The 9,671-nt window shown below is 41.1% G+C and overlaps 1 pseudogene; it reads right to left on the reverse strand.

Moving 5' to 3' along the window:
• Positions 1 to 7,709: 7,709 nt before the first annotated feature.
• LOC140624014 (large ribosomal subunit protein uL18-like) lies at positions 7,710 to 8,780 on the reverse strand (annotated as a pseudogene).
• Between the last annotated feature and the right edge of the window lie 891 nt (positions 8,781 to 9,671).

The raw sequence follows: 9,671 nt of genomic DNA on the forward strand, positions 1-9,671 counted from the left end.
GTTTTAGGAAAAAGATAATTAGAACATTGAGTCTATGATTTCAAGTGTATCAGACTGGAGCCAAAGCCAAGTAATAAGTATGTCAATTTAAGGTGAAGTTAGATTAAAATTCCAGATAAATAGATTGGATGGTATATGGATATATCAAAATTTGTGAAGTGGTTTGTGAATAAGTGAAGTTTGGGAAATGCTGTTATAGAGGAAGTTATTTTTCAGACTTCCTTAATCCATGGCTTTTTTGGATTGAATCAAAATATCAACACATGAAAATCTTTAAGAAATTCAGACAAGTTTTTCAAGAAGATGTACAGATAACAAACAGGTACACAAAAAGTTGCTCAGCATCATGAATAATCAAGAAAATGAATATAATCAAAGTCACAATGATATACCACCTCACACCTGTTGGTATGGCTATTATCAAAAAGGGTGGGGGGAGAGACAAACCAAAAACAGACTCTAAAATACAGAAGGGAGGTTGCCAACTGCTGGTTGCCAAAGGGGAGGAATATTGGGGAATGGATAAAGGGAAATAAAGGAAATAGATAAAGGAGGTTAAAAGTACACTCAGTCAGGTATAGAATTGTAGAACCATCATATTGTACACCTGAAACTAATATAACACTCTGCTAATTATATTTGAATAAAAAATATAGGAAATAACAAGTGTTGGTGAAGATGTGGAAAAAAGAGAATTTTCAGGCAAGTGTTGGTAAAAATATAAACTGGCATCGCCACTATGGAAAATGGTATGGAGGCTCCTCAAAAAATTAAAAATAAAACTACCTTATGATTCAGCAATTCCATTTCTGGGTATCTATACAAAGAAAATGCCAACACTAATTTGCAAAGATATATGTGCCCCCTCTGATCACTGCAGGATTATTTACAGTAGCCAAGATATGGAATCAGCCTAAGTGTCCACCGACGGATGAACACATAAAAAAGATGTGGTGTATATACAATAGAATATTACTCAACCATAAAAAAAGAAGGAAATCTTGCCATTTGTGAAGATATGGATGGGTCTTGAGGGCCTTATGCTAAGTGAAATAAGTCAGAGAAAGACAAAGATTGTGTAATCTCACATATATGTGGTATTTAAACAAAAAAAACAAACTTATAGATACAGAGACTAGGTTGATGGCTGCCAGAGGTGGGGGTTGGAGGGTGGGCAAAATGCATTAAGGATTTCAAAATGTACAAACTTCTAGTTATAAAATAAACAGTTATGAGATTATAATGTGCAGAATAGTGACAGCATACATATAGCATAGTTAATAATATTGTATTGCCTATTTGAAAGCTTCTAAGACAGTAAATCTTACAAGTTCTGGTCACACACACACAAAATTGGTAACTGTATGGTGACAGATGTTAATTAGACTTATTGTAGTGATCATTCCACAATAGATACAAATATGGAATCATTATGCTATACACCTGAAACTAATGGTATATGTCAATTATACCTCAATGTAAAAAAAAAAATTCCAATTACCATTGTCTACTACAGAGTGGTTGAGCTCTAAGATTAGAATTCTATATAAGCCTAGGTAAAAAAGATTTCAGGTGTCAATTCTGCTTTTGAGGTCATGCTTTAAACAAAGGAAAACTGTATTACAAAGGCAAAATAGCAAGCTAGGTATTAATACCCATTGAAGCCAGCAAGCTGGGTTTGCTCCTTGGTTCCACTACTTCCTTGCAGTGAGATCTAGGCAACTTACCTTCCCTCTCTGTGCTTCAGTTCCTCATCTATAAATGTGGGGAATAATAGGAACAATTTACATAGAATTATGAGAAATATATGAGTAAAAACATGAAAGTAGAGATGCCTGGGTGGCTCAGTGGTTGAGCGTCTGCCTTTGGCTCAGGGCATGATCCCAGGGTTCTGGGATCGAGTCCCACATCCGGGCCCTCCGCAGGGAGCCTGCTTCTCCTTGTGCCTATGTCTCTACCTCTGTGTGTATGTGTTTCTCATGAATAAATACATAAATAATCTTCAAAAAAAAAAAAAAACCCATGTAAGTAGCACAAAGTAAGTACTATATAAGGGATGAGCAATGATTATTACTACGGTTGAAGGAGAATCAGCCCAGTGAGGGGAAGGGTTCTGTAGGCCAACATCTCTAACCAAGGAATAAGACAGAAGAGTAAATACCTCTAGAAGCAGAAAGACTCATATCTTGTCAGCCTGATGTTTGTTTCCCCTTCCTCTAGTATAGCAACTTGCTCTTCCTTTGGGCAACAGCCTCCCCACATTCTCAATGTAGTTAAGGCTGACCTTATTTCCCGGCATTCCCATCCCTCAGTTTATAGGATTGGTCAAGGGATGGACACCTAATATCAGTCAGAACATACCACTTGTTTGTGCAGTTGCCACAGGTGCTACTGAGAAAGATTCATTCCCTTTCTTTGTGCCTCAGTCACTAAGCCAATAAGACACAATGATGGTACTGCTGGGAGTCATTTTGCATCCTCTGAGCAGAGATTTCAAGAGACCGAGTCCCATGCTGAGCTGAAGAGAGAGAAAGAGAAAGAGACAGAGAGACTGAAAGAGAAACAGAGACAAAGTGAGAGAGAAACAGAGGCAGAGACAGAGAGAGACAGAGAGGAAGACCAAAAGAGAGACAGGCAGAGTGAGAGACAGAAAGAAACAGAGAGACAGAGAGGCAAAGACAGACAGAGACAAAGAGAGACAGACTGGCAGAGGGACAGAGACACAAAGAGACAGGGAGAGAGAGAGAGTGAAAGAAAGGGGACACAGAGACAGATCAAGAGACAGAAGCTATGAATGGCTGGCATCATTTAATCAACTGGCTCTAGCTGTATCAGTTGGACCTTACCAGCTGTGGACTAAGAATGTCTTGTTTTTGCCTAAGCCGATTTGACTTTGGTTTCTGTTATTTGTAAGTGAGAATCCTGATGAGTACATCTTTTATTATCAAAGGCACATCTTGCCAAGGTAGTTTTCCTGGGTTAGGGGGGCTTTGCTTGTTTATGTAAACATCTCTCTCTACAGAAACTTCTGTGGGTGGTTTGTAGAGATTACGTGGAGATTCCGGTAGAGCCAGGTTTATGAAATTCCTCAGCAGTCAGGGGACAGGTTTGAAGAGAAGTGATGCCAATCAGTTTACCGGGGAGCCAGCATGGGAACCAGGAAGAGACCGGTTAGTTGCCCTGGCCATCAGGGTTCCATGGTCTGTGTGAGGTGGAGTGGAGTGGGCCAGGGCCCGAGGGAAGGGTAAGATTCTTGAGCAAATCTGTGCTCCGTAGGTATTTCCCTGGCACTGCAAATGAGATAAGAGATCTGCTGCTTTACTTTCCTTCTCTTTTCTCAGTCTGCCTCTTTGTTGCTGCCGAAACTACCAGAACTCTGTCACCGGATCTCAATACTATCTGATAACACCTCTGATAGCAATCCTACCTTTTATCTTCGGACTAAGACTCCTGTAGCATGATGTAATCATTTGACTTCAATGGGCCCAGCAATCTGGAAAAGGTGGCACCGGAAGTAAGCTGGAGATTACATTCACGTTCAGTGACTTCCTAATCACATTATCAATAAATAGGGCTTCTTGTTGTAAAGCTGGGTAATTGCACTTCTGGTTGCTAATATCTCATAGGCCTAAAAGAGTGATTACAGATAATAAGAAAGTTGAGGTTCAAGGGACTGTGCAAATTATTAAACAATGAATGGAGGGTGCTTGAATGGTGTCATGGAATGAACCTCCTGGCCCTAAACCACCCATTCACACACAGCTGAAGGCCAAGCAGCAGGGGGCCTTCCATGGTGCACAAACATCACCAACTCCACACAGGCCCCGTGGATTTCTAACCACGCAGGAGAGTGAAGAGAAGTGGTGCTAGGGAATGAGTGGGTTCAAGTAGGGTGGGGGTTGGGGCTGGGGGGACAGAAGCCCATAAACGTAGCCCATGGTGATTAGCAAGAGTTTTCTGGTTATGGTCCATTCTCTTGTCACTTCATGTACTCATTTATTTTTATGTTCCTTTCACTCATTCAAAAACTTACTGAAACTCTACTGGGGTGACAGAGACTCTACAAAGTGCTGGATATCACATGAGGCCACCCTCACAGAACACACAGTCCAGCTGGTGGGGACAGATACTGAATGGTCACCAGGATGGTGATGATTACTACAGAGCACAGACACCATGTGGGATGCCACAATCAAAGTTAGTCTGCAGAGGCAAGGACAGACCTGAGGGCTGGGCATTCAACCTGACACAGGAAAGGACAAAGGTGAAGTTAGATCAGGATAAAACAAGCCTTTGGACAAACACTTCTGACCAAAAGAGCAGATGGGTGTGAAGGCCCTGAGATAGGGAGCAGCTGGCTCCCTGGGAGAGCTGAAGAAAACAGAATGGTTGTAGGAGGGTGACCAAGAAGCTGTGGCTGGAAACATGGGTAGAATCAGATTAGGTGAGACTTTCCTGGTTAAGTATTGGAATATAAGAGGCTGGCCTTTTTAAAATTTTTTTTAAAGATTTTATTTATTTATTCATGAGAGACACAGAGAGAGGCAGAGACATAGGCATCGGGAGAAGCAGGCTCTCCATGGAGTCTTATGTGGGACTCAATCCTGCATAATCAATCCCCTGGGATCACGCTCAGCCCTGAGCCCAAGGCAGATGCTCAACCACTGAGCCACCCTGAGGCTGGACTTTATCTAAAAGCTGGCAGTGTCACACAACACTGACAGGCTTAATGGGAAATTGTAAATTTTCTTATGATTGACATTGCCCGGTTTTAGATATGCACGAGATTCTTTTTATTTTGTAGGTTTAGTCACTAGAAATAAAACTAAGGTGTAGGAATTTATAAGAGGCAAACCATTAATAACTAGGTCAATAAGAACAGAGACCTTAAAAGAAAGGATTTGGGGATTTTCTTTTTTCTATTACACCTTTTTAGAATTTTTTTGTTTCCTCCTCTTCTATTTGAAATTCTCTTTTCCTACTAAGATAGATCATGAAAAGTTCCATGTTTATGGTATATATCTATTTGTATAAATACATGTGAGAGATAATAGAAAACTAAGTTCACACACACACAAACAGCAGATAATATAAAAGTTTTAGAAAGCAATCTGAAGGATTGGAAGTTTGGATAAGAATGTGTAGGGGCGCCTGGCTGGCTCAGCCAGTAGAGCCTGTGACTCTCGATCTCAGGATTGAGTTCAAGCCCCACATTGGGTGTGGAGTCTCCTTTAAAAAAGAATGAATAAATATGAAATTAATTAAAGTTTAAATACAAAAAGATGAAGAGCCAACTTTAAATGAGTACAGAAACAGAGATGTTAAGAAGTCATTAAAGAGGGTTCAAAAACCAACAAAAGGTATTTTAATTGATTCTTGAAAGCATAGGGCTGAGGGAAGAGCAGAACAACTAGCAAATATCTTCAAGGGCCAGGGAAGTCACAAGAACATATGAAGCCACTGCCTATAATGGAGTGAGGAATCACAGGGTCTGCATAAAAGCATTCACATTTAAAACTCTCTCTTTAAGAAAAACCATACTGCCAAACAATCTGCTCCCCCCCTAGGAATAAAATAATAAATCCCCCACATTAACAGAAAATAGAAAAGGAAACTCTGAACGAATCCTTTCCATGCTATCATGTTCTGTGCCACTCTCTCTTTCCTGTTCTGCTTTCAGACATCTGTCCTGGCTCCTGGGGACCTATGAGGATCTGGGTTTTGGGGAAGATAACCCTTCTCTATCCTTAGCATACCCAGCAAGCTACTTAGTTGGGTTTTGCTGAGACTTAACTCTAATTATTATGGATATGATGGCTCAGAGGGAATTGGGGGGCAGATCATGAGAATGCCTAGTAAGGCATTTGAAAAAGATGACTCCTCTTCAAAATGGTGTATGAGGAGGGAAGGGGGCTCTGCCTTTCAACAATGGGGACAGGCCTCCACCACAGACCCCAGGAATTCAAAAGAATCTTGGGGACAGAGGTGCCAAGGTTCTCAAGGGCATCTACTCAAATATCCTCATCTTCATTTTCAGGGTCCTACTTCTTTCCCATCAAGGCCCTGATTTTGGCTTGTGCTGGGAATCCAATCTCTCTGAACTTCTGCCATTCTAACAATTAAGTCCTCCAGCTGTAGGAGATGAGGGTCACTGTAAAAACTGCCAAAGAGTTTTCTTTTTTATTCTCATACTTTGCTTTAACTTGTTGATTAACAGATCTGCCAGTCATTTTCTCTCTGTTAACTCTCCTAGTCCCTACAGTTACTATTTCCCGCATACCTTCTAAATGCCTGTCTCTTGTACCAGTTAATGTACCTCTTTCCACCTGTATTCTGTCTCAGTTCTCCTGCTAGAGATTGGCAATCATCATGCCAGGAATTAGTAGCACCTCCCACAGTGCTGTGGTCTCCTTTCCTACTAGTAGCTTAGTGATGCAGAGTCCCATCCTCAGTTTTGCTTTCTAGGACCATATGCAATACCAGCTCTCTTGGGATGTGTATTTTCTCATTCAGGTTATTTATTGGGAAAGTGCTCTCTGGAAGAGTGAGAGAAACAGTGATAGGGCAACGAGGAAAAACTAAACAAGGGTGTGATGTCAACTACAGACTAGTTTTCCCTCATGGAAGATCTGAGGCAGGAATTGCACAGTAGAATTGGCCCAATCCACTGATACAAAAGATGGGCTCCTTACCCTAGGTAGGACCAGTTCTGCAGTGCAGTTTCTGCCCCAGGTCACAGTCTGCATTATCTCTACCCTCCAACCCCAACACATATACATAAAGAACGGGCAATTCTCCGTTGAGTTGTTATCAGCTGTTGAAACAAATTTCTAGGCCCAAGGTGGAGCTGCTCCTGCCCAGGTACCTCACCAGGAAACCAAAACTTGTCCTCAAATGCTCCATTTGATCAGAAACACAGTATACATAGTCAACCAATCCCCGAATGCTAAGCCAGTCCTTGGCTCTATACTTAGTTCATGTTGTTTCTCTTATCCAAAAAAGGCTGACTGTATAGCCCTAGCCAATCAGACATTTTCTGTTTTTCTCTTCCTGTTCCTTATTCTTTATCCTATGAACATTAACTTTAAAAAATAAGCTGGGAACTGGAAATCCAGTGGATTTTCATTGGCTGAGTTGTGATTGTCTCTTATTGGCCTGGCTATTTCCAAGGAGGAGGAAGCCTTCCTTCCTCTTGCTGGGAAAGTAGAGTAGTATTCACATGCAAGGTGCTTCTCTTCGTGTTGGGGCTGCAAATTGATGACAAGTAGCAGGGCATGAAAACTCCCCATGCCAAACCTCCAGACTGACTCCAGTGTAGTGAGGTTTCCCTATATTAAATTTCACATTTCCCTCTTTGATCCAGATCTTTCTTTGAAAGTATTACTGATCAATAGTCAGGTCCTTTATATTTAGTGGTTTTGTCCCTCAGCGTCAGGAAGGACCTTTTCTGGTTGTCCTGTCCTATGTAGAAGGGAAAGTGCATAGCAGATAGAAACCACTAAGTCCACATTTGTGTAACAAGAAAGGTTAGGAGCAAGAAGCTCTCAGGTACGTCCCATCTAAAGTCTGTATCTTCTCATCATTGAGCCACCATCATCCTATTGGGTACATTGTTTTTTTAAAAAGTTCAGCAGCCAACAAAGATACAAAAATTAATATAATTATACAAAACAGAAGAAACATAACAATTCCAAATTGTATGATGGTTCTTTTTTTTTTTTTTTTTTGCTTGGTGAATAAGTTTATTATTGGCTTTATCTGAAAAATCTTCATAGAAAATTATGGTTTGGTTTATTAGCTCTCAGCAGCCTGCTCCTGAGCTCTAAGGAAGCTGGCCTTCTTCTGAGCTACCCGATCTTTCTTTTGGGCAAGAGACGTCTTAGGACGGTTCCACCTCTTCTTCTTAACTTCTTTCTTAGGCTTCTTCTCATAGACGGGATTCTCTCGTATAGCAGCATGAGCTTTCTTATACATCTCCTCCATCATGTCTGGAGTAACGTTGTTCTTTATATATTGAGAGAATTGTTTCTTGTAAGCATCTTCATCTTCCTCCATTAGGTAACCATATAATCTGCAACATTCTGACCCATGATGTGCTTTCGATGAACTTCTGCATTGAATTCCTTGCTTTCTGAATCATAACCAGGGAATCATTTGGTACTGTGAGGAGGGATAGACAAGCCTCCGTCCACTGCTCCCTTGAGGGCCCCAAAAACTTTATTTCCAGTGGTAGTTCTGGCAAGCCCTGCATCCAAATAGCAGGTGAAGGCACCAGGGTGACCATCAATGCTTTCCACATTGTATTCATCTCCAGTCACTTCCACTTGGCCTTCATAGATCTTGTCCATGCCAAATCTATTGAGGAGCCTGCGGGCCAGCAGCAGGCCGGTACAATATGCTGCAGCATAATTTGTCAGGCCAACCTTCACACCATACTTTGGGAGTTCATGAGCATAAGCTGCACAAACGATCATGTCTCCTTCTATGCGGGCATAAGCAATCTGACAAATGATATCTCGGTTGCTTACACGAACCATCATCCTGTATTTAGGTGTGTTGTACTTATTTTTGTCCTGAATTACCAAGCGTTTCCGGGCATAATGATCAGTTTTACCCTCTCGTCGTCTTCTAAATTTCACTTGGTATCTCTTGAAGGAAGCCTTATTCTTGACAACCTTAACAAACCCCATCCTGCAGAACAGAGTCCGGCGGCCACGGCTCACCACAGACCAGCAGGCCCAGCAGCGCTCGGCGGGGGGAAAAGGCCTCAGCCCGGGCGCAGGCGCAGTATGTAGCACTGACCTGTCTGATGGTTCTAAACTAGGACTCGAGTTCTGAAAGCAGCCAACTAAAATGTTAATTGGCACTTATTTGAACTTAGGAGGAAAAGGTTCTGTCTAGAAAGGCAAACCAGAATCATGGATGCCTCCTGAAAGTCTCCACTTAAAGCAACCATGAGAGCCAATTATGAATGAATACTGCAAGAACACACTGAAAGAATTAACCAAGTGTATTTGGAAAGATACAGTGAAAGTATAAACAGGAAGCAATAGTTAATTAACTTTTTGCAAAACAGGAAAACTTCAAAGCATGTTAAAACAATATCGTTATCTCAAAAGAGCTATTTGGAACCAAATGTGTTATTGATAATATAGTCCATAAGGTTGCAAATTCAGAGATTGTAAATTTGGAAAAGAATACAAAGTTAGTGAATAGTTAGGGGTTTGTTTCTTTAAAGCCTCCTTCAGGGTGCTCTCTTCTCTAGTTTCAGACAATGTTTGGCCTGGCTCTCACCAAAAAAGCATGTGGATAGATTAATTTATATAAATTGAGATGCCAGGTTGGTAAGTTTGGATAATTTAAATTCTTCAGCAAACGTATGGGGGCCCTCAGCCACTTTAAGAGGCTGTCTAGCTATGGCTCTCAATTCAACCTTAGTCCAGGGAACATAAGAAACTTGAGTTTTATTTAGATCCTCAGAAAACTTAACCTTAAAGAGGTAAATTTAAGGGGGAGATGCAAGATGACAGAAGAGTAGGGATCCTCATTTCATCTGGTCTCCTAAATTTAGCTAGATAACTATCCAACCATCCTGAATACCTATGAATTCTACCTGAGATTTGAAGAAAGAATGGCTGGAACTCTACAAATACTCCACTTTTTGCAAGGTA

This window comes from Canis lupus, chromosome 33, assembly GCF_048164855.1.
Source record: "Canis lupus baileyi chromosome 33, mCanLup2.hap1, whole genome shotgun sequence".
Classification (NCBI taxonomy): Eukaryota; Metazoa; Chordata; class Mammalia; order Carnivora; family Canidae; genus Canis; species Canis lupus.